Genomic DNA, 25,086 nt, shown 5'->3' on the forward strand with positions numbered 1-25,086 from the left:
AGGATGCTTAAAATATTTTAATTTCTACTACTTATATTGTTCAATTTTTTAATTAGTATCTTATCTTTTACAGGGGATTTTTGCAGTATACAGAATTCAAGAAATACTACTTTATAGTAGTAACCTTTTAATAGTTACTGTTATAAAAGCTTGGCACTCTGACACTAATTAACATTGTATGTTATTTTACCCTGCTTGAAGGGCCCAGCTAAATCTTCCTTGAAGATAATAATCAAAAGCCTGTTTGTTTAGCAATTATTATTGTAATAAAAAAAAGTGATAGAGAAAGACAGACTATTTATATAACAGTGTATGTTCCTATACCACAAAGAGGTCTGTTTTCAAAGCAGACCACAAAGAAAAAGCCTCTTAACTCCTACTGATGCTAATGGAAATTCTCCATCTAAATCCCTGAACATCCCTTTGAAAACATACCCCTAATGCAGATAAAAGTGTAGGTTTCTTCTTTCAGCAAAGAGAAAGTCTAGTAGGATTTATTATGCCACTCCTCTCATTCTGATGCACTGTCTTTGGTGAGCTGTGAAGACTCTGCTGAGGGAAATATTTACACATTCTTCCTAGAAGAACAGTTCCCCCTGTTTCAGAAATAAAAGCTGCCTTCATCAGCTATATTTTTTTTTTTTTTTCTTTCGCCTTTATGCCTGTAAGCTCTCTTCTCTATCTGAAGAGGGAAAGGTAAAACTGATATAAACCACTGTCATGTTTAGGGGAAAGAAAGTCATCTACCTTGAAGGCTCCAACAGGGAATATTCTAGAGCAAAAAGCTTTCCATCTCTATTGTTCGCTTGTGGAAAAAGTCTTCAGTAGATTGGTGAAATGAGGCAGATCTGAACAGGTTGCCCTTCATAACCTGCTGGAATAATTTGCAATGTCAGTTCCTGCTTATGGGGAAGACCAAGGCACTCACTGGGACCAGACTCTGTGGAAATGCTGGGTCAGAAGCTAAATGTACAGCTAGAAAATAAGGTTTAATTTTCTTTAAACTTCCCCCCTGCCCTGTAGCAGGGATGGACCGGTTTCCCATGTGAAAATAAGATTGTATGAGAAAGTTGAGATGGCTTTTCACTAATGACTTAATTTGTATTATATTTTCCACTCAATAAGTTTTTGAAAAAAAAATAAGAGTTGTTCTTTTAATGTGTTTAAAACAGTAGTGTAATTTCATTTCTGGTATCAAATTCACTTGTTATTATAAATGTTTCTGCTTACAGTTTACAGAAAATAGCCTATACTTACACAGATCACCACTATAACAGGAATTTCTATTAGTTAAAGTGCTTTTTGTCTTTGTTTTTATTAATTTCCCTTCATCAAAAAGAACACAGATATACTTTTCAAGGTTTTTGTAGTTTAAGCCAAGCTAGCAATACAACCTCAATAGCCACCCTCTCACCCATTCTCAGCTCCCACCCCTGAATAGGGGAGAGAATTAAAAGAGAGAAACACATAGATTAAGATAAACACAGTTTAATAAAATAACAAAATAATACATATCAAATGGAAATAGAATATAAAATACAAGATACTTAGTGCATTTCCTCATGAACTTCATATGCACCGAGCAGCAAGTCCCAGGATGCAGCACCCTGGTCCTGAACAGCAGATCCTGGAGAGAGAAGAAAGAAAAAGGCAGACATGGCAGGATAACAAAAGGCCAGACTAAAGAAAGTGGTAAAAAGAATTCCCCCAAAGAGAGCTCTGTCCTGGCTCTGTCCCTAGCCAGAAGATCCTGACTTTCCTTAAATATGAGGCACTACACTAATTCTTATTGATCAGTTCGGATGTCAGTCAAGGTCTGCCCCATCTATGCCCCCCTTCTCAGCTGCCTCACACCTGTGGGCAGAGAGCTCAGAGGCCTTGGCTCCCAGACAACAGCAATTAAAAACATTAACTCTCTCCTCAGGTGTTATCTACTTGTTCTCAAACTAAATCCAAACAATGACCATGTGAGCTACAAAAACAAAGATTTCTAACTGCATGAGGAAAATTAACTCACTTCCAGTCAAACCAACACAAAAGTACAGACTTGCATTCATTTTTTTGGGTGAGAGTATTTACCACTCAAACTTATTTGCAAGTTGTCACCCAGATGTGTCAAACTACTGAAGGTTTTGTTGTTGTTGTTGTTGTTGGTGGTGATGTTTTTTTTAATTAATTATGGAAACTGTATTTGATGAAAAAACATTCACTGTATGGTTTAAGAGGAAGCAATTTTCCATTATGAGCCTTGTACTTTTTTCTGTCAATTTTAGAGAGTTCCTTGATCATTCACAGCATACATTAAAACATATTTAAAAACTCCAAAGACAGACTATTTGTCACAAATGTTTCAAAAGTATTCTCAAAATATTTAAAGAATATTAAATCAAGATAATAACTATTAAAACAAGAAACACAAGTATACTTCAGAGCTCCACTTCCAGCTGTTGCACAGTCCAGTTATGCTCCAAGCCCATAACAAGCGGAGAGCTCAGTACCTTTCTCCCTCCTCCTTCTGTCCACCTTCCTGGCTCTTCAACTAGGTACAGCCGAAGCATTTGACTTTACTTAACTGTGCTCAGATGAAACTGCAGCTGACTATACATTATCAAAGTTTTACACAGAGTTAAACAGCACAAAGCTAATGGCACAAAATGACCTTAAAAATATTCAACCTCCAAAGATATTAAAAGGCATTGAAAGATATTATTAAATTGTCACAGAAGCACCCCACAACCAAACCAGACTGATAACAAACTCAAAGCAAACTTTATTCTAACTAAAATAGCTCAGCACAAAACCAAACTAGAAACAACATTTATTGAAATCACTCAGCTCTCCAAGAACTTTACAATCACAGGTTTGGAACTAATTACTACACAAACAACACTCAGGATTTGCAGAATTCCCAAAGCTCTGGAGTGATGATTCAAAGCACACACTAACAAAGAGGACTCTCAAGGATAGCCAGAACTGCCTACCAATAGGCAAGGGTGCTCAAGGGCAGTCAAGAAGATATAATTGCTCACCAAAAGGGTGAGGGCACTTAAGCTCAAGGAGTTTTCTTGGACAGTGTCCTGGTTTTAAGGGGAGAGACTCAAACTGCAGACCCATTGCTTCGAGGAAGACCAACTCAAAATGGGGTCTCTGGCAGCCTCCTTTTATAACCTTAGGTTGAAATTTGACCTGTGATCAAATATTGTCAGTGGTCCATAAGCTTCTCTCAACCAAGGTGTTTCATTGACCAAGGGACCTGTCAGCCAATCATAGGGCCTTGTCTTTTCTGTTCCTCCATGAGGAGTGTCACTGTGCAAGGTTTGCTCAGAAAGAATGGGGCGATGTACTGCACCTGTCACAAAAATCCACACCTCCTGGTGGACCTCAAATATTTATTCAGGATAAGGAGAGGTGATGAGATGGTGAATCAAAAGCATTCTCAAAGGCAGTTTAGGTCATGGCAAACTGGAACTGCTATGAGTTGCTAGAAATACCTAATTCTTCAGGATGTCTCACTGCAGGTAGACCACGGACTATATAAACAACTATACATAAGCAGTTGTACTTCAATTTATTTTCTACTATGTGACTGTCTGGGATGTGTCATCTGAACCACAAATTTATGACCAGGACAATAAATATGTTCAGGTTTAAACATCAGAAAGAATCAGTAAATCCCTGGCAAATTTCTAACACTCTCATGTTTCAACTCCAATCTCAGGGACTCAGAACCCTTACATTCTGTCTCTCAGTCTAACTTTTGAAGGCATACAAGGATAATCAAGGCACTGGAGCATTTTTCATACAACGAGAGGATGAGAGAGCTGGGACTGTTCAGCCTGGACAACAGGTTATGGGAGATCTTATTATTGCGTATACATACCGGGTGGAAGGGAACAAAGAAGAAGGAGCCAGATTTTTCTCAGTGATATCCAGTGAACAGAGAAGAGGCAACGGGTACAAGCTCAAACACATGAAACTCCACGCCTTTTTTTTTTTTTTTTTTTTTAACTATGGGAATAACTAAACACTAGAACAGGCTATTCAGAGAGGTTGTGGAGTCTTTGTTTTTGGAAGTATTCAAAGCTCAGTGCCAAGATCCCAGACAACCTGCTTTATCTGATTCTGCTTGAGCACAACTCCCTGCTGTTGGACTAGACAATCTCCAGAGGTTCCTTCCAATAGCAGTGACTCTATGAGTCTGTAATATTGCAGCTCATAAACTTAGGAATGAAATCCTACACCTGCTGTTAAAAACAGAAACTTCTTTTGGCATTGACTTCAACTATTTTATCCAGTATGTTAGATTTTCAGTAACTTTTTGCAAAGAGAAATGCTTATTTTTTACTTTTGTTCTCTGGTACACAATGACATATCAGCCTGGTTAACTGAAGCAGATAGCATGATGTTTATGGCCTTTACCTCTAAGTGGACTGAATCTAATCTTTGTGGAAATATGCCCACTTTTCATTCAGGGAAAACTTATCTCTATTGTTTTGATTAGCTTTCTTAATCTAAAATAAATCATCTTCACAGAAGCTCAACACACTGCCTGAGTAAGGCAAAAAAAACCACCTTGGTTTCAATTTGCTGAAATTCCTACGTTTTTTTTTATTGAATTTCTTTAGGGAAATATTATAAACCCATCAATTTCAACCTAATAATAAAAATTAACATTCTAAAACTTCTAACACCAGAAACTGTGACAATCTTTTTTCCCCATCTTCGATGCTACAAAAGGTCACCTAAAACAATAATGCACCCACCATCTAATAACAGAGCACTGTGTTTTCTTAACACTTGAAACTTCGGGTCAATGGCTGACAAAATAAGGTTATGAACCATGACTTCTCAACCCACATCTAAACACTGCCAGAACCTGACTGCAATCACTAGAAATGAAAAAGTCTAACACCTGTAATCTTATCAGATGTCAGAAATACCAAACACAAAAAAAAATAGGTTGTCACCATTCGTACAAGTAAATGTGAAATACAGAAATAAGGAAACGTACAACTTTATCTGTTCTGATTATATGAAAAGAGTGGCAATTTCCTCCCTCTCAAGTTGCCAGCCCAGTTTACACCACTTTTCAATTATTTCTGTTAATATAAAAGTGAGGGGCAAGGTGCAAATGAAAACCACCATTTATCTAAACTGTTGATTCTACCTCAAGAAATGGGCTGGCCTATCCCTTAAGACCGAAATTAGTAAATACCTGTTCATTTACAGATTAAATGCTTCTCACTTAATTGATCATCTCCACTTCAAGATCTTGTGTTTATTTTGTTCCCTAAAATTTTTCTGTGCCCCTCTCCCCTACTCCTTTATTTGGATATTTGAAGCTTGACATTAAAAAAAAAAATCTGGGAAAAATATCTCACTTTGAGTGACACATAGATATGTATTAGCTGAACACCATTGTTTAAACAGAACAAAGAAAAAGTCTGTCCCCTATTATTTTTATTTCATAAAATATAATTTTCTCAGCATTAATAAATTATCTCTATTTTCCTCAGTTTCTGCCTAATAATCAACCTCCTTTGCAATATCATGCAGATACAAATTTCCAAATTACCCAGCTTATTTGGATAATGGAAGTCAATTAAATCTGTCCTATATGGGTTCTTCTCTGCATGCAACTCAATTTCCCATATGATTTGGTGTTTGTTTGGGTGTTTTTTGTTGTGTTTTTTTTTTATTTGTTTGTTTGGTTGGTTGGTTTTTTTGTTTTGTTTTGTTTTGTTTTTTGTTTGTTTTAACTTAACCTTTTAAATAAATACAACAGACCTAGCTAAATCAAAAGAAGTCTTTGTACACCCTGCTGCCACTCAGCTCACTGGAAACCGTATAAACCCTTTCTTAACTCTAAATTACAGTGAGGTTTGAAGAACCTCAGTGAATCTTTGAAGAACATTTCACTTGAAACTTCGTCTTACCTCATAGATATACAAACCTGAGCTTTTGCATTAAGGACAAATGGTACCAGTAAAGAAACACTGTTACAAAAAAGCCATATAGAAATTAACATTATGAAGAACAGTTTAATACATATTCTTTCTTTATACAAAAGTGATAATCTAGTCTCTTGCATGGTTAACCCTGCAATTTTGCTCTATACCTTCAAACAACTACTGAAATTCTAGAGTGACCACATTCTTACAGACGATGTGTGCAATGTGGTCCCTATCTGAAAAAATAGAGTTATAAAGTTGAAATAACCTTATTTCCAACCACACTGTTTACAAACGGACTTTAGAACTATATCAGCTTATAAAAAATTAGATAGTATCATGTTCCAGTGACTGTGAATAATAGTAATGACAAAACCTCTCTTCTTTCGTACCTCTTCCATCACTTTTATTTAACAAATTTTCGTGAAGAACTCATTGTTAAATTTTACTAGAATTGTATTTGTTGAGACAGAAACAGGGGGAAAAGAAACATATTTTTCATAAACTTCAACCCTGTTATTTTGTAACTTACAGAAGGAATACATGGAGAGAAATCAAATTATTTTTCACTATACTGGATTGTATACTTCTTTCCAGTGTTTCCCATTTAAAAATAGCAGGTATCAGATACTCTACTCATTTAGACATTTGTGTTGCTATTACTAAAATCTTGCCAGTTTCTACTTTCTGATTTGCCATGCTTTTTGATTTGATGTAGATGATTATATGCCTAGTTGAGTATGGTGGTTGCTCAGAGGTGAGTCCATGGGATATACTGTTATCTGCTTTTTTCTCTTTCTTTGTACCGGTTTTTTTTTTTTTTTTTTTTTCCAAAAATACTGTAAGAAGTATTCAGTGAGGAGCGACCTTGACAAGTCACAGTGGAGGTAATTTTATTTTCTCTTGCGATCACTTCCCATCGTCCTCAATTTATGAGTGAAATTCCACTACTTATATGGGGGTCTTAATGGATACTTGGTTGCATCAGCACCAGAAAGGCAAAGCATCCTTGTGATTGTTCTTTATTCTTATGCTGTGTACGTCAACAACCCTGCTTTACTTTCCCCCGTTACACAGTTCACTTCTGCAAATGGAGCATATCCTTTTTGAAAACAACTAACATGCAGGAATACTGAGCAGGATATTAAGACTTGTTGTCTCCTTTTCCACCCCTTCCCTTTATTTAAAGTTTTGTAATGTTAGGATTTTTGTATTTCATGGCTACATTTCATAATTTAGTTTTTCTTTTCTTGGACATCTTATATCCTCTTTGCATACTGTGAATTTTGAGTGGTCAGAACAGAAAACCTGAAGGTGAATTCAAAGATTTTTCCACCGATGACTCATTTGTCCATCCAAAGAGATGGCACCTTCTTCTTGTTGTTCTCTTAGGCCTTTATATCATAAAATATTTAAATTGCATTGTAAGGGACATAAATAGCCTCCCTGACTTGTCATCTATTGAATCAAACAAAAGCAACATCTCTGTGGTCAAATAATATTCTTCTTCAGCATCCCTGAACAAGCTTTATCCACCTAATTTCTGACATAATTTATTGTGCAATTCTTTGGCTGTGGTGACTTCAACAGCACATCCTCTTCCAGTTGCAAAATTGCTACTATTTTCTTCAACTTTATCTGGCTTATTTTCAATCTCCATGAAGGGGCTATTTTCTTTATTTAGTTGAATAAGTTATTTTTTGCTGTCATTATTTTTTGCTGTTATTGCAGACTTCACTGAAGTTCAGTAGAATATCTTCAATTAGAATTGCTAAGTTTTCTAAATCATAATTACTTTTTACTGTCCCTAAAACATGCGTTTTTTAATAAAATAGGTCTCGAGCACACTGCAGTGAATTCTTCAATCCTATGTTTGAAGCACTTCCTAATAAAAACATCGTTTCTCTTCACTCTCTATGGCTGTTTTTATTCTGATTGACTGCACCACCGTATTGCCAGATCAATAATGAAATTTTTTTAAGCATGGCTGCTTACATCTTGCCTAGGACACAGTGCCCCATCTTAGCACAGGGCAAGCCAATGTGCAAACCCAGGTTAGGTAGGGAAAAGCTACCCCTGATGTCCTGATCTAGACACAGCCTAACTTTACTGAAAGAACAGAGAATAGCACATGTCTGAGTGGAGAATTCTATATGCAGTAAAATGTCTCCATCATGCAGAAGATATTTTTTACAGATTTACAGGATATTGTGGCAGGTGTACTTTATCCCACCCCCTCAAAAGCACCAGAAACTTCTAGACTGAAGGACCACTATAGTCACATATATGCTGCTTGGTTAACTGTGGGGGACTACGGTGGGTCCGTGAATTCCCTGATGGAGGGCATGGGGACAGAAATTAGCCCTGAAGATATGAAGGCCTACCCGTGAGAAAGATGGGAGTAAAGGAGTATCCGGAGATGTTAAGGATGTACCCGTGAGAGAGAAGGGAGTAGAAGAGTAACATTGATGATACCAAAATTAACCAAGGAGATGTTAGTGCTGTAACTTGTAACCAATAGTGAAAAGACACATGAACTGGTAGATTTGTATAAAAATGCACTTGTAGCAATAAATGGCACCTATTACTTTCATCTTGAAAGAACTTGATCTATGTCATTTGTCCGTCTCAACCACGACAGTTAACAAAGAAGGCCCTTGACCAATGAAACACCTTGGTTGAGAGAAGTTTCTAGAACATTGCCATAAATGACTACAAGCTCAGCTTCAGCTGTGGTATAAATGTAGCCCACTGGAGACCCATATTGTGTTGGTCTTCCTTGGAGCAGCAGGTCCAGAGTGGAAGACTCCCTTAGATCCAGCATGCCAACTAAAGAAATTTCATTGAGGATTGAGACACTTTGCTTATTTGGTGGGTGATTATGTCTATCTGATTACTCCATCATTCTAAAGTTTTGGGAACCCTTGAGTCTAAATCAGCTTTGTGGTATCTGAACTCCTAACTGATATCTGAATCCCTAGTTTATAATGTTCTTAGAGTGCTGAATGATTTTGGGCAAACCCCATTTCTAATTGGTTCTTTGTTGAACAACTCTGGTTAGAATAAGTCTGTTTGGAGCTTATCACCTGCCTAAATTGATTTTTGGGGTGCTTCCGTTATAGGTATATATGATACAATTCATTCATTATTTTTCATAATAAGTAAAACAACTCGAATGAGTACACTAACCAATATTTTCAAAACTGCAAATATGTTCCTTTTTTTTGTTTTTTTTTTACTTTTCAACAAAATAGAAAAAAAAAAATTGAGCTACCCTAAAAAGATATTTCTAGAAAAAAAAGTCAGTAGTTAAATATTAAAAAGGAGATGTTTTAGGATATAAACTAGAGTTCCTTTTTTGATAAATGATGAAGTGGCATTGATGGTGGAACAGCTAAAACAGGAGTAACTAAAGAAGCTAATTTAGTGAAATAGTGGCAGCTTTCATAAGTGTGGTTTACTTAATCTTCAAGGTTTTTTCAGTGCACAGCTCTTATTAAAAACCCTTAATGGATATACTTAATTGTGTGAAAGTAACAAAGTTATAAGTAAATACCTTTTATATCTTTAGATTGGATATTAGTAAAAACTTCTTCACTGAAAGGGTTATCAGGCATTGGAACAGCCTGCCTAGAGAAGTGGTTGGGTTGCCATTCCTGAAGGTGTTTAAAAGAAGCATAGATGAGGTTCTTATGGGCATGGCTTAGTCATGGATGTCACAGTACTAGATTAACATTTGGACTCAAGGATCTTAGAGGTCTTTTCCAACTAAAATGATTCTGTGATTCCATGAAAAAGTTAGAACATTTGTGTACTGCCAGCCTGACCTGTGTGGGGGTGTTACACAAAAAATGGTCAGAAGTTCAAGGAACCTGGTAAAGCATGTCTTGTTCATCTGCTTGGTCCTCCCTCTCCTATTTTGAAGCTCACTTGGTATTGCACTGACAAATCAAGCAGGGAACAGTATCTTAAAAAGTTAAAAAAACTTAAATTAATGTTGAATCATTACTTATATAAATGTAATTAAATAAAGACCCAACAATTAAGCTGAAGCAAAGGCTATGTGTACAGATTGTGTAGATAAAAACTGGCAGATTTTTCTGAGGCTCTTGTGCACAAAGTATTTACCAAGCTAAATCACATCTCCATTGAAGTCAATATGAGTTTATGGTAAGTCCATTATCTTCCTCAAAGAGTAAGAACAGGAAAAATCATATAAATTTTAAGAATGTTTTTAATGAAAGTAGGATATATTATAAGGAATAAGCTTCTGAGAAGGACAAGAATCAAACCTAATTCTTGCTAGGATGAGGCTGTTTTCATTCTTTGGTTGTTTATACTTTGTTCCTAGTAATATACCTGTTGCTGGAATGCCTTTTTACATTTGTCAGCTACTTAGATTTTCCTCTATTGTGTTCCAGTTTTCCTTTCATGATTGGATACTAGACCTATGCTCTCAAAAATTATTTATTTTATTGATTATTCTAACTCTAATTATAACATGGGACAGATATGGATTTATTCTATTAAGGCTACCTGCAAATAAAAACTTCTGTATTCTCTAGAATCATAGATTTTTGCTCAGCTATAAGTATTAATCACAATTACAGGTTTATATTGACTAATTCTTCCCCATTTTACAATTGAAACCAAATGGATATTGGTTTGACGGTTTGTTTCTTCTAAAACTAATCTATTTAAAGAGCCTGTGTAGCTGAAAGACCAAGCTTAAAGTACTAGTCAGGTGGCATCTATTTTTCAAATCAAGTATGTTATTGAATCCTTATAAGTAAATAATAAATACAAGTTTACATAATTATTTTTTTTAATCTGTTGTTAAACTATTTTGTCTTACTCTTTGCATATTTGTCAGTTCCACAACAAAGTGTTCCAGGTAGTGAAAAAAAAAATTAAAAAATTAAATGCTTGTCACAAATTATAGCTTATTCAAATAGGTTAAGTTATCACAACTACACAAAGGGATTTCATTAAATATTCATTTACTTCTATCTGCACTGATATTAGTAATTTAAGTTTGGCTATAGTGCAATCAATTACAGTGAAACATGCTGTGTGAAAGTGAGCCTAGTGCATTAATTTAATCTATTTTAGCTACTCCTGCTGTCTCCAAAATCATTTCTATGGTTACAAGGCATTTGTCAAAGATTTCTAAACTAAAACATCCTGTGTTGCTGATTCTTCTTTAAATAAGGCTAACATTTTATTATTCTCTTTTGAAATACCTAGTTTTGGATTTCTGTATCTCCAAACATTTCTTGCTTTAAAACATGTCATCCGTTGACATTTTCTATATAGAAAATAGGTGGTGACTGCTTGTAAAACAGATACAAGAAACATGCAAATATTTATAAATGGCCAGGAAAATGTGGTGTGTCTCATCTCAGATACCAAAGTACTCAGTTTCTTTTTACTCTTTCAGGAGACAAGCTGACAGATTCCACTATGGGTTTTAGAGCTGTAAGAGCTTAGTGCTAGGCGGAGATGAATATAAATTGGTATCTATAATATTATATCAAGAAGGGAGGAAAGAAAAAGTCGGAACTGTAATCTCTTAGTAAGAATCCACATCAGCTTTGGTCTTGCATTTGATACAGCTCATGTGTGGTCCTAAGTGGTAAAAACTTAAAATAGGAAGTTATCCTGTGCGTAGTTGAACGCAATTGGCATCAACCTTATATAGATCGTTTTTTGTGAGAAACCCATTCTTTTCAACCACCATCTGAGAGCAAATAATCCAAGCTGCTCTGAGACTCCAGTATGATATATCACCAGTATCCTAAAAATAGGCCGTGACTACTGCCCACTTTAATTTTGCATAAATTTGCACTGCTGATCAAAGGGGCAGTGAAATGCAAGCTGAATGGGAAGGCAGGCTACTGTCTTTACTGCCTTTACCGGTCTCCGGGTGCTGCACCACAGACTCTGGGGATGTTAGTCCTCGGTTGCATCAGTTTTTAACAAGAGCAGATGACTCTTGTAATGGGTGTGCTTTGTCAATTGCTATGAGTTGCTATGTATTTCCTAGCAAATGATAGCAATTCCCTAATTTCTCCTGCAATAACTCCTTTTTTTTTTTTTTTTTTTTGAGGTCACTGAATCACTTGCAAAAAAAACCTGTCTCTAAGAACCCAATAAGGTATCAAATAGCTATATCAGTTCATTCATGAATTATCAATTGTTCTTCAAAAGACCCTGTCAAAAAATATCTTCTTTCAATCAGGATGCAATCTTGAAAGATGATGTCATTTTCTGTTAGTTTGATGTAAAAGATTCTGCATCTTTTTCAGCACAAATGCAGAAATTCACTTATGAGACTTGACCTGAATGCAGCTAGGAATCTTGATTTAGGATTACTAATTGCTTTATGACTCAAACTCAATATGAAAACAGTACGAAAGCAAGGGATTTTTTTTTCTTATTTCTTTGGCATTTATACACTCAGAAATAAACAGCTGGGCTAAGCCACAAGCTTTTCAATATGCTTTATTTATTTATACATAGAACTTTAAGCATATGTCATATTGATGGCATTTACATCATAATATATGTTGTTCTCTATAGCTGTGCAAATTCATCAGAAATTGCCTGAATATCTACTGAATGTTAAGGCAGGAACAGCTTACCAAATCTTCTTTTCCATCTGTTTCTTATCCCACAGGCACAGCTTTTCTGCATAAAGCACTCAGTGAAGGAAATGTATGGTTTAAAATGTAATAGTCTGCCTCTGAAAGAAAGTGATTCCTTTTCTCAGTTCAAAGGAAAGAAGAAATAGACATAAGAATTTAGTTGCTTCCCACCATGAGGAAAAAAAAAAAAAAAGGGACGAGATCCTCATTATCTCCCACTTTTATATGAAGTATCACATGAATAGGATGGTATACTCGGTCAGTTTTTGGTCACCTGTTTCTTGTTGCCCCTCTCGCGAGATGTACATCCATCCTTATCAGTCCAGCGACCTTGCATACCATTTTTATGTCTACCAAAACATGTATCTGACTTTCAGGAAAGCAGCTAATAAGAAGGCTTTAGCTGACAGGCAAATTCACTAAAAGGGAACCTGGTTTTTAACAAAATCAGGACAGCTCTCTAACATATTAAGACTCTGCCCTTCTTGTGTGATGTTTAATATGTGGAGCTTCCAAAGCCCTCAGCTCTATGGTGTCAAGGTTTGAAGCAAGGTGACAATAAACCATGGTGGATGCTCTCTGTTATCCCCTCCCTATCACCCCACCCTCTCCTTTGGATAGGAAAGATGATAAGGAAGATAAGGAGGAAGGAAGAGAGGCTTAGACTTGCAGGGTTGGAAAAAGTTTTACGGTCTACTATTTAGTTTCAATGCTACTAATAAACAGAGAAAATATACAAAACCAATATTGAATGTCCCAGGGTAGAGCAGCATTTAACCCCTCCTGTGGAGCTGATGTGTCTCTAGCAGACGTGGAGCTGGGTGGGTGTAGCTAGCATGGATCCAGCAGCTGCAGGGCAGGCACCCAGAAGTCCTGGGCGGGACTTCACAGCAAACTGGAACTGGATGCGAGGATTTCAGGTCTAGGATGCCAGGCAGACAGTCAGGGTCCTCTCTAGATGCCAGACATGGTCAAAGGGAGTGAGACCCACATGATCTCCCTCTTATATAGGATGTCTGACTTGGATGGGATGGAATACTCAGTTGGTCAGTTTTAGTCACCTGTCCTGTCCACCCCTCCTGTAAACATGCCCCTCTCAATTTTGGGATGTGTGGAATCTTATCAGTCTTATTAGATGTCATAGCAATAAACCTAAACATGAGCTTCTTCAGCATTCCATCGGTCATCTTATCAGTCTTCGGATCACAGTATCCGAAAAACATGCAGGCAAAAATTCAGAAAAGTGCAGTTACTTAGAAGAACTTAGCTGAAAGGAAGATTAACTAAAAGAGAAACCTGTCTTGTTTTTAACAAAAGCAGGACAATAGACAGAGCCTGAGAATTAATATCAGGAAATATTTTACAGGTCTTCTATTGGTATGTAGGACTGTAGTCAGTCCATGCATGCTTTGCTCATGGGTCTCCCATGGCTGTTACCTGCACTAGAGAGGCTACATGCTGTTGAAAAACTCCATCTACCTATCCAAATTAGAATAAGCAAGTACAGATTTGTCTGATATTTGGCGTTGTTCCAGTGTCTGTTGATATCCACAAAGTTTTTCAGTTTTTTTTTTCTGGGTTTAGGTCAAGCCTGCACCATGCCTAGCCAGACACAATCAGCTTTAATCAAAATCGCACAAGTTAAAAAAGCAGATGTTTTTCATGTTCAAACCACAATGTACCCAAATCTTGTGCAGTATTGATTTTTTTTTTTTTTTTTTTTTTTTTTTTTCTCTAGTAGATGCGTGGAGACCTACTTCCTATGTATTTTTCTGACAGTGAGTGGAAATGTGTGCTTTATTTAGTGGGATGTCTTCAAAGATGGAAAAAAAGAGGTCCCTCTGCATTAAACAACTAAGATGTTTTCCTCTAAGCCATAGACATACTCAAAATATTCTTTACATAGCAGCACAATTGCTATATGCCATTCACTATCTTTCATAAGCACAGTAACACTCTACTTACAACGACAAAACGCAGGCAGACAATACAGACAATATTCAGAAAAATGGAGCCAGTGAGTAGTACTGTAACCATGGCAGCAATTGTCTGGTATCTCACACATGCCATATAGAACAAGAAGACACATACCTTTACACTCATGGGGATACATTGTACAAACACCAACGACTAACTAGCTTTTTTCGTTTCCAGCACACAAAGGAGTGGTGGGTACGTTTTGTTAAGAGAAATGTGATGAGTCTGAAATATGACAGATGAAATGGAAACTTAGATAAGATAGAATCTTCCCTTTATTCCCAATAGCTAAACTTAGTTTCTTTACTGGCAATGTAAAGATTTTTCAAGACTAAGGATAGCATATACACTTTTAATCCTGTGTAGCCTGAAACTATGAATCTTCTGAAGAAATGTTATCTCCCCAGTATAAGTTGGTTTTGTGATATGCCTACCACCTAAGCTGTAAACTAATCAGTGATCAATAAAAAGCTTTTCTTAACACACAAACTTTTAGAAAGCATATAGATTATGTCATGTGCCTTTAATTCTAGAAATATCTAGACTTCTGAATCTGTGACAGTTTTCTGGCCTCCAGTTCAAGAGTATCTACTTTTTACATTAGTCACTCACTGATTCATTGGCAATTTGATTTAAAAAACAAACAAACAAAAGAACAAACAAAAAACTATAGAAAAAAAGTGGGTTCCAATTACATGGTTGGTACCTGAAGTTTTCTTCCTTGGGCAATGGTGTCCAAAGTCATGTGCTTAGCTTGTTAAGCATTCCCAAGCACGGCGGTACAGCCAAAAATAAGCGTGACATTTCATCCTTGGCAAGACAGAAAATAAGGTGGAAGAATTCTTCTTTACTATTCCAAAATCATTCTTTGTTCTCTACCTTGTATTTGTTTCTACAAATAATAAAAAGAAAGAACTCTGGTTTCAAAATCACCTCGTAAAATAGAGAACAAAACCCCATCAGTTAGAGAATAGACACTGAGTCCTTGAGCTTTCTCACAGTCCTATAATGATGCAGCTGAATGGAGTTATATTCATACAAAAGAGTCCACATAAATGCGGACATAATATGAAAACACATGTATGCTATAATTCAGTGACATCATCAGGAAATTATTAGGTTGGTGCAAAAGTAATTGCAGCTTTTGCACTGTTGAAATTTGCTGTTTGATATTGGAATACTTTCTTAGATGTGGTTATGTTATACATAATTTTAATGTACTTTTTCACCTTATTTTTTTGCTACTGACTTATTACTTGCTGTTTATTTTATATTTATTTTACACTATGGAAATGATGTCAGACAAAAAGCAAATTTGAGATATTTTCTTTTTCAAGTTAAAAATGGGTTGTAAAGCAGTGGAGACAACTCACAACATCAACAATGCATTTGGCCCAAGAACTGCTGACAAATGTACAGTGCAGTGGTGGTTCAAGACATTGTGCAAAGGAGGTGAGAGCCTCGATGATAAGGAACATAGTGGTTAGCCATCAGAAGTTGACAATCACCAATGGAGAGCAATCATCAAAGCTGATCCTGTTACAACTACATAGAAAGTTGCCAAAGAGCTCCACATTGACCATTCTGCTGTTCGGCATTTGAAGCAAATTGGAAAGGTGGAAAAGCTTGATAAGTCTGTGCCTCATGATCTGACCAAAAATTATAAAAAAAAAAAATAAAAAATCATAGTTTTGAAGTGTCCTCTTGTTCTACACAACAAGAAACCATTTCTCAGTTGGATTGTGATGTGTGATGAAAAGTGGATTTTATACGACACCTAGTGATGATAAGCTTGGTGGTTGGAACAAGAAGAACCTCCAAAACACTTTCCAAAGCAGAACCTGCACCAAAAAAAGATGATGGTCACTGTTCAGTGGTCTGCTGTTGGTCTGATCCACTACAGCTTTCTGAATCCTGGCAAAACCATTACATCTGAGATGTATACTCAGCAAATGGATGAGATGGACTGAAAACTGCAACCACTGCAGCTGGCATTAATCAATAGAAAAGGCCCAATTCTTCTCCACAACAACGCACAACAGCACATCGTACAACCAGCACTTCAAAAGTTAAACAAAATGGGCTATGAAGTTTTACATCTTCCCCCATATTCATCAACTGACTACCACTTCTTCAAGCATCTTGACACCTTTTTGCAGGGAAAATTCTTCCACAACCAGCAGGACACAGAATAAGAGTTCATAGAATCTCAGAGCATAGATTTTTATGCTACAGGAATAAACAGACTTATTTCTCATTTACAAAAATGTGTTGATTGTAATGCTTCCTATCTTGATTAATAAAGATGTGCTTAAGCCCATTTACAATGATCTAAAATTCACGGTCAAAGACTGCAATTATTTTTGCACTAAGATACAATGAAATCGGTTTCTCTAATGAAAATTGGCTGGTATGCATACCATTTAATAGAAACCAGAAGATGTTACTGGATCCAGTAAAGCTGGAGAAATGCACAGAGTGCTGGCATGTGAATTTTTCCATACATAAATGCAAGAAAGCATCCAGTGGAGAGGAAAAAACCAAACCAAAACAAAAAACCCACGACATTCACATATTGAATTTGAAACATATCAAAAGAATTATCAGTGTGCCTCTCTAGATTGCTCAGCAAAAACATTTTCTCAATGTGCCGTGATAGAAAGGAACCATAAAAGGATTAATGAAGAATAGATAAAACCTAAAACTAGGAATAAATAAATAAATATGTCTGAATATAGTTTATGTAATGTAGCCCATGGAAAATGATAACATATTCCCTCTTGAAAAATATGCTTTATTATGGACCTTAAAAGTTATACATTCAAATAATAAAAATTAACATGACTCCATCAGAGGCATTATGAGGACTGTCATACCAAAAATAAAAAAAGCCAGAATTATTATCTGACATTAGACATGTTGCTTTATGATAACTTTGTGCCTAGGAATGTCACTGCCATGTAATCACATGCTCTGCAGGCCTAGATGAAAAAGGGTCTGTGAGGGCTAGGTGTTTCTTCTTCTAAAATAATACTTTCTTACAGCCACTTCATTAAGAAGGAAGATATCAGGGCAGGGCAACAAATGTGTACTAAAAACATTTGCCATTTCTCACTGCACACTTAATTACACCATAGGATAAATAACATAGGTGATATTAGTAGAGGTAAGCAAGGACATTCTTCAGTACTTTTTGCCATAAGGATATTTAGATATCTATGTAGCATTTTTTTTCCTACTAGTCCCTAAAGAAAACCATTCCTTCTTGTGTCTATGGTAGCAGACTAGCGAAAAATATTTTCTTTGGCTAAGCTGCCTGTAGGGATACTACAGGAATGATTTAACAGTAGCCAGAAAATAAATAAGCTTCATCAGAAGCATGAAAATAAAGTGTAATCATACCTCAATTTAGTTTGTGGAGTTTTAACGAGGGACTCCATGCAAATCCTGGAAGTACATCACTGTTTTAATTGTTTAACTTTATATTTATTTATTTATTTTATGAAACAGATGTTTTTTCTTGATAACCACATCTACCTGAATATCACTTTGAAACTTATGCTAAAAAAACACCTTACAATCAGGTCAAGTGATTAAGAAGACAGCAGATGGTTGTTGAATCTAATATATAATATTAGGAATTTATTTTAAAGCTAGTTTAGTTTATGCTTATGCTTATGGTTTTTGTGTATTGTATTATCTCAAAGTCTGACCAGCATTCTGTTGGTGTTCATGGATTTTCAGTGTACCAGAAGAAAATTAATGATGTTAATTTGTCTATAGTAGCTCCTGTATGATGTGAAAATATTTTTTTTTTTCCATTTTGACTCTTGAAATGGAGGTGGGATTGAACATCACTAAGAAAAAGGAGTATATTACTATTTTATTTTAGAAAGGCAGTGAGCAAAGTTCGTGAGCATGTGAGAGTAATAAACATTCCTTCTTTGATGGCGTAGAAACTTACAACTCACACAAGAGTTGTAGAGCTATCAGTCCCACAGGTTGAAAAAAATTATGACTCAGACTGTCTACAGATCATGAGGTTGACCTCAAAATTAGGAAGTTTAAAAACTGTTTTCAAATATTTGTCAAGGGTTTTTTTGTTTGCTTGTTTTGTTTTTTGAGACAATAATCTTGTATGGCCTTCGATCTGAAATTCATCCTTAAGTAGTCCTGCATGGATACAAATTTTTAGCAGTGCTTTCCTGCAAAGTTAGTTTGCTGTTTCTTAAGAGCAGTGTACCCACTGCTTTTATATTGCTTTCAATGTTACTCATGGTTAATCATGAATGGAAGGACTGTTGAAGTTTTCTGAATGTCTTCCTTTGTCCAGGCAGATTTCTAGAACTTTCTAGATCTATCTGGCATTTATAAACAGGCAGCTAAGATATACACAGCAACTCCAGACAACCTGTAACTTCTCTGGTAATTATCTATTACACAAGCAGCACACAATTGCTCTGTACATTTGCAGTAAGATCAACATTTCCTAAACAAAGCACTAGAACTGTCATTCATGAACAGGCATGTGTCCAGATTAATTAGAATTTACAGAACATATTTACCATTACACATATACAACTGTACCTGCTGAGGTATTTCCAAACAGATACATTTTAACACTCTCCCTGACTCCACTGTAAAGACCATTGGGGGGAAAAACAAACAAACAATGAAAAACAACAACAACAACAACAACAAACCAAAACCCAAACCAAACAAAAGTTGAATATAACCAAGAAAATAATTTTTCTTTTTCCAATAAAGATAGACAAATAAAGACATTAAACTGGGTTTCTTGAAACCAGTTCCCCTCTCTGATCTATAAATAGCACACTTTTGTCCTAATATGCAAGTAGAAGCCTGAACCTGTGGAGAAGTTGTCTCATTGTTAATCAAAGCCATGGTGTAACATGATTTACAGCAGTGAAATAATGCTTCTCTGGGCAGTTTGATTGCTGGTACTGACATCATCACTTTTATTATTTTTGCTGCTTTGGAAACCAATTGACATTCAGCTCAGAAATAACTTTGCTCAGCCAAACTGACTTGAATGCTCTCCCTGTGAGCTGACAGCTGGCTTGCAACAGATGATGATGAGTAATCAGCTGATCATGGCTGAAAACAGAACCTTGCACCTGGAACCATCTTAAACTTGCATTTCTATTACATTTGGGATAGCTATGGAGTCCTCGAGAATTGATATAATCTTTTCGTATCTCAGCTCACTGTTAACTTTTGTGAAAATGGTTATTTCCAACTGAATTTGCATGGCTGAGTTTACCTATGCATGTTTGGGGAACTCTTCTCTGGTTTGAAAATTGAAGCATTCACATTGTCTTCAACAACCACAGATTTTTTGTCCAGAAAACATTTCATCAGACTAAAGTAAAATAAATATAGTTATCATCAGAGATTAATATCTCTACGTTCAAATAAGAAAGCGTTTTTAAACTCTCACTATATCCTGCATAACTATAAATCTTGCTGATATTGGCATAAATGTTTATGTCTTAGCCAATGAAATGTTCATGTGTTAAATATTTTTCATAAGAGTTGTACAGATGTAAAGCAGGGAAATGAAGTACTAGCTGATTTTTTTTGTTGACTTGTGACATGACAAATGGAATGGCAATCTTTCATTTTGTGTGACTGATGCTGAATTTCAGTGGTTGGATTGCTGTGATTTGTGCCTAGTCACATACTTAGGAGAAGCAGCAAACAACATCCACAACTAGATAGCGAAAGAAGATCAGAATCCATGCCCCACTCTGTGATACACACACCAAGAAAACTCTTTGGACTTGTCTGAGGTGTAGGAAGAAGCAGCTTACAAAGAAGCAATTCTGTGATCTTCAGTTATCCACAGACATTATGACTGAGGGAACTGCTAACTGACATCAGTGATATTACACTATTCATATAGTATTAGTATGGGTTATTAAAGTATATGCTACCAGAGTCCTACGTATAATTTCCCTTGCTAAATAAGAGGTAGGCATATGTCTTTTGAAAATGAAGGAGTCTTTCTAGAAATTCTAATTGTACTTTTCCAGTACAATTCCAGTTGTACTTTGTAGCAGATACTTATAAGGAAGTTAAAAGTTTTACGGGAAGTTTCTGTCTGAGGGGAGAGATACATGGCTGCTAATGAAGGAATTTTTAATAATATTTTAAATTGTCAGATATTTCATCTCAGTGTTTTAATGGACTTGGGGGAAAAAAAAAAGGCAGTTGTGACAGCATCTATATTTGATTCTCAGTTATTCTCACAGACGTTATACTCTTTTTAGAGGACTGTGTTTTTTTGCACGTGGATTTTATAAATGTGTAAAAATACAGATAGATGAGTGTAAAGAATGAGGAGCCAGACTCTTCTCAGTGGTATCCAGTGACAGTACAAGACAACAGGCACAAACTGAAATACAATATTTTATTTTAAATGTGAGAAAAAAGTGTTCCAGTGGGAGAGTGGTCACAGAATCAGAGAATGGCTAGGGATGGAATGAATCTCTGGAGATCATGTAGTCCAATCCACCTGCTAAATCAGGTTCATCCGGAGTAGATCACACAGAAATGCATCCAGGCAGGCTTTGACTGTCTCCAGAGGATGAAACTCAAGGAGAGACTCAAAGACAGAGTCTCCATCTTCGGAGACATTCAAATGCCAACTAGACCCAGTCCTCAGCAGCCTGCTGGATTAGACAGTCTCCAGAAGTCCCTGCCAACCTCATCACTGACTCTGTGACTGTCATGGAAGGACCTCTACTTAGGAGTAAATTGCAATTTTCCTGGGGAGCAAGCAGGTCTGCTCAAGGAAAGGAGCTTGTAGGGACTGTGAGATGTCAAGAGCAGAAGACATGAGACAGAGAAAGGTCAGGACCTGTGAAAGAGGACAAGAGAGTAGCCAGTAGCCAGGACTTGAGGAGAATGGAGAGGAAACATAATAGAGTGCAAATACTGGTAATATGGGCTTGGTTTGGTTGTTACAAATAAACCTCAGCATTTCATTTTAATGACCTCATCACAGAGATTAGTTTTTAGAGTTGTTCACTTTCAGATTTATATAATCATATATTTAAATTCTGTCTGCTGATGCACCAGCTACATTATGAAGTCTAATCAACTCTTCAGACATGTGCGTATCATCATCTATACATCACAAATACAAAACTGCTTATTTTCTGTTCATGATCATTTGATCTGTTGCTACTTTATCTATTATCAACGTATGTCATGCAGAAGCTGTCTAAAAAAATGCCACCTGATTTTATTAGAAGATTTTTATCACATAAATCGGTAAAACTGAACTTGTTAATTTGTCTTAAATCTTTTCCAATCACTTTGAAATGCCAGGATATGTTTTGCATGCAAATAAATCAGCTGGAAAATATTTCAATCAACCTCAGTAAACAAGGATATGTTTTCTGCTTGTTCAGCGTAATGTCCTTACAGTCATAGCAACTAACACACACTACTGTTTTCATTAGAGTATTTCTGTTTTCTTCTTTGTTTTGAGAGTAAATGAAAATTTGGCATGTCATCAGCATACATTGTTGTATTTTGAAGAATATCAGCTGCTTTGTAGTGACATTAGAGAAGCTCTGCTCTCCCTCAGATTTATCTCAATACTTTTTCAGTGAAAGGATCCCAACTGTGTGAAAACTTCCTTTGTGTTCTTAGTGGAGAGTAGATTGCACTTAAGAGCTGAACAAACAGAGGAAACAAAGTGTGCTGTCACTGTCTCTAGAACACAGAGAATCATTGAAATACATCAAGCCAGGATGAACAGAAAAAATGTCTTGTTTTCCAAAGATACATTGGGGCAAGAGTGGAAGTTAGTGTTCATGACGGATCTCAGAAATAGCAATCCTATGAGAAATTAGCGTTACGTCATTGCTATGGATGATAGCAGAGAGAACTCAGTATTGGAGCTGCCCGAGGTTGATTCTACAATAAAGGCTCTCCCTTCTAAAACAAACAAACATTACTTGTGTTTGTTGCTGCTCAATGAGTAATAATAGTACAAGGCTGAAGAATTAAAAAGGCATACACAAAAAAAACCCCAACAACAACGCATTAAAAAAGGCTAAAAGCATTTAGCAGCTATCTTGTTTTGATATACTGTATGCCTTCAACAGCACCATAGAATGTGGCAGAATGTTATATAAATTAGTCTGGAAATCAATTGAATCTCACTTTTCTTTCCCAGAGAACCACAGATCTTTCTCCATGATTTTATGCAGACACTTAGACAATAAAATTGCTATAAAAAAACCCTTAGAGTAGATGACTTTGTGCTTTCCAAAAATGATGGGATTCAAATCACAGTCTTTCGAAGAAGAGTTTAAGTATCGTAAGATCATTTCATGTAGCCTCTTTACTGAGCCCTTTCTTTATTCTTTCTTGAAAGTTACAAAGAAAATCGGTGAAGGTGCAAAAAAAGATGAAAAGAAATAAAGAAAAGTGGTGCCCTTACAGACAAATCACTAATCTCAGCAGGAATATGGGGTGGGACTGAAACAAGAGCAGAAAGATCATTTTCAGAAAAAAAGAACAGCTCTTCTTGAACCTTTCCTGGGGGTGAAAAAAAAATTTTAAAAAAAAAGACATGAGGAAAAACTTTAACTGTATGTTAGCTACCAAAAAACAGCAGAAAATAGAAAGAGAAGGATGACAAACATCTGGGGCTGCCAAGAGACTAAGGAGAACAAGTTGTAAGTTATCGTAACAGGGGGGCTCTCCATAGTGCTGTAACAATCAAGATTAGTCACCCTCACTATCCAGTATGAATCTACTTTCCTCTTTCAATAACATTTCTCTTGTCCGTTGCTGTCCGGACTGCTAGTTCACCTTTGAAATATTGGTGTTCCTCATATATATATATATATATATATGTATTTTTTTCCAAATTAATGTTCACAACTCTCTTTCCCCTTTAAAACTCTCAGTCCTGAACCTGCTTCTTTTTTTCTCTACCAAATTTGTCTCTTTCCTTGCACCTCCAAGATTGCTGACTTCAGTGATTTTAGAGAATTTAACTGCTTTTTATAACTGCTGTATTACCATAATCTAAATACTTACACAAACATTTTTGATTGTAGAACAGTGTTTACCATGTCAAAATTTAATCCAAATTCTGATTTTGAAATTTTTTTTGGCTTATTATGCCACATGATATGTAGTTTTTATGAAAGAGTCTCGAGGAGAACACAACTATTTACAGTATGCAAATGAAATGTAAATATGTTCCTGCTTTCTGACAGAGTCATTGGTGCTCAAGGATATCCTACGTTCTCCAAATAAGATGCAAAGTATGGAAAATGGTCACAAGTTCAGCAACTGCCAAACTCCGTGTCTAATACAGCAGTGTCTAGCTTTCCTGGCCCTGCAAGCTGCATATCAAAACCACCATGTGTCAGAAAACCACCAGACATTTATTCTGTAACTATGAAGGGCAGATAGGTTCCTGTGAATGGTTCAAAAGTAGAAGACCACAAAAGGTAGAGGAGACTTCTGTAGGAAATCTCACTACTCTGTTACCAGAGGAAGGAATGGACACATACCTCTATCATTGAATGATCTTTTGATTTCAGATTCAAAAGTCCCTCATGTCCTCACATAGCCAGGGATTAGGATCAGGCAGAGGCCTATGTACTGCACTGTACTGTCACATTATGTACCCCTGCCATAGAAACCTCACTTGAACTTACCAACTGCTCTTGAGCCTACTCCAGAGGTGATACTTAAATAAAAGAGGTAATTATACAGCCAGCCAGTCAACAAGTGTCAGTTATATTTAAAATAAAAATTATGAAGAAAAGATCTTATAGTTCTAGCAGGTTTGCTTATCACAGAAGTTGTCTGTCAAGTCACCATTATACAGGCAAAAGATAAATAGCAATAGCACTAATAAGCAGCAAAGTATAGTTCTGAACAAACAGGAATGACATCAACAATTCAATGTCCACAAAGAAGTCTAGAAGAAAGGAGGACTGGAATAGTTGTGACTCTTCAACATTTATGAAAGTACTAATGCATAGTGCACTATGAGTATCCACAACATATTATTTCTCTATTTCTCACTTGCAGTTAAGGATGCAAGAAATATGACCCAAAATAATTCTATTGTGAGTCTGTAGATGTCAGATCTTGTGGTTTTATGGCATTGCTGAAGCTAATAGAAGTCAGATCATTAACCTGCTCAGATGTTCCTGTGCTAAATATTATATGAGCTGTTTTATGTGTTCCTCTATGTCTCACACACTTCATGTACAGGAAATGCAAACAGTTTCTCCTTCAGATTGTATTCAATATTTTGTGTGCTTGTACTGAACATACAGAGAGACTCCATTGCTTCACTTTCCTTAATATTTTTTTTTTTCTTTTCTTTACGTAGCACCATATGAAATAACAGGTAATATGGGAAGTGAGTATATCTTAACAGACTCATTTCTTTTCCAGCAACAACATAGTATTTTAGGTTGTGTTGACATTTTTCATGTCATTTC

This window comes from Nesoenas mayeri, assembly GCF_963082525.1.
Source record: "Nesoenas mayeri genome assembly, chromosome: 2".
In the NCBI taxonomy this organism is placed as follows: domain Eukaryota; kingdom Metazoa; phylum Chordata; class Aves; order Columbiformes; family Columbidae; genus Nesoenas; species Nesoenas mayeri.